The following is a 1,579-nucleotide window of genomic DNA, read 5'->3' as shown; positions in this document are numbered from 1 at the left end:
CCCTCCATTTGGCATGCAACAACCTAAATTTCTTGCGCATTTAATGCCCGTGCTTTGAGCACGGGTCACGCTACTCATATTTCTAATAGAGAAGGGTGCCATGTGGAGAACAATGGCACCACTCTTCCCCAAGTTTGAGTAGACTAAGTGGAGCAGGTCTCTAACCCGTCGTAGACGGGTCATGCTACTCGTATTTCCAATAAAGAAGGGTGCCATGTGGAGAACAATGGCACCACTCTTCCCTACAAGCTGAGGCCCTCCATTTGGCATGCAACAACCTAAATTTCTTGCGCATTTAATGCCCGTGCTTTGAGCACGGGTCATGCTACTCATATTTCTAATAGAGAAGGGTGCCATGTGGAGAACAATGGCACCACTCTTCCCCAAGTTTGAGTAGACTAAGTGGAGCGGGTCTCTAACCCGTCGTAGACGGGTCATGCTACTCGTATTTCCAATAAAGAAGGGTGCCATGTGGAGAACAATGGCACCACTCTTCCCTACAAGCTGAGGCCCTCCATTTGGCATGCAACAACCTAAATTTCTTACGCATTTAATGCCTGTGCTTTGAGCACGGGTACAAAACTAGTGGTAAATAAAGGCCAAGCCGTTCTCTAAGGCTCTTTACAAAGTTTAGAAATGAAGAGATGGATTGAAGGGAATTCATATCCTATTGTTCATTTTGGCCTTTTGTAGTTCCACATTGTCATGCATATGCCCCCATACAACAAAGCAAATCATGCCATTAAATTATGGAAGATAGCATTGAAACACATGCACATGAACACAAACACTAGCTCCGAGGCCATTTGTTGTATGGCTGCCAACAGAACTTGCATAAAAGAAGAGCAAACCCAAATGTCACTAGAGAGTAGAACTAGTGGTAAATAAAGGCCAAGGCGTTCTCTAAGGCTCTTTACAAAGTTTAGAAATGAAGAGATGGATTGAAGGGAATTCATATCCTATTGTTCATTTTGGCCTTTTGTAGTTCCACATTGTCATGCATATGCCCCCATACAACAAAGCAAATCATGCCATTAAATTATGGAAGATAGCATTGAAACACATGCACATGAACACAAACACTAGCTCCGAGGCCATTTGTTGCATGGCTGCCAACAGAACTTGCATAAAAGAAGAGCAAACCCAAATGTCAATAGAGAGTAATGGAGGAAACGACTTCAAAAACATGGCCCATGCAGGTTTCGAACCTGCGACCTTCGCGTTATTAGCACGACGCTCTAACCAACTGAGCTAATGGGCCGCTTGACTTCACAATGCCAGTAGTAATATAAATGGTTCGAACAACACTTTATTTATTGTTTGCTCATTTTGTTGGGGAGTCCTGCTGTTTGTCTTTTACGAAGTGGGCATAAATCAGGAACGTGGAAAGTCCCCTCTCTGAAAAAGAAGCGTAAGTTTGTACATTTGTAGCCTACACTCGAAAACCAGTCTCTTCAGACTTCTAGACCTGGTGCCTATCTGGAGCTCGAATTACTTTGCCTCGTTGCCTGTTGTTCACGGGATTGTCTTTGAAGACGCAGAAGTCCTCACCTCACGAATAGATGCAGTACTGAATACA

At 43.8% G+C, this 1,579-nt stretch overlaps 1 non-coding gene across 1 annotated transcript; it reads right to left on the bottom strand.

Annotated features, from left to right (window-relative positions):
• Positions 1–1,187: 1,187 nt before the first annotated feature.
• Positions 1,188–1,261, bottom strand: TRNAI-AAU (transfer RNA isoleucine (anticodon AAU)). The gene has a single exon. It is a non-coding gene; the product is annotated as a tRNA-Ile (tRNA).
• Positions 1,262–1,579: the final 318 nt, after the last annotated feature.

This window comes from Dipteris shenzhenensis, chromosome 3 (genome assembly GCF_047967505.1).
Source record: "Dipteris shenzhenensis isolate YYH24624 ecotype China chromosome 3, Dip_SZ_1.0, whole genome shotgun sequence".
Classification (NCBI taxonomy): domain Eukaryota; kingdom Viridiplantae; phylum Streptophyta; class Polypodiopsida; order Gleicheniales; family Dipteridaceae; genus Dipteris; species Dipteris shenzhenensis.
This window is presented reverse-complemented; position numbering and strand designations above follow the sequence as displayed.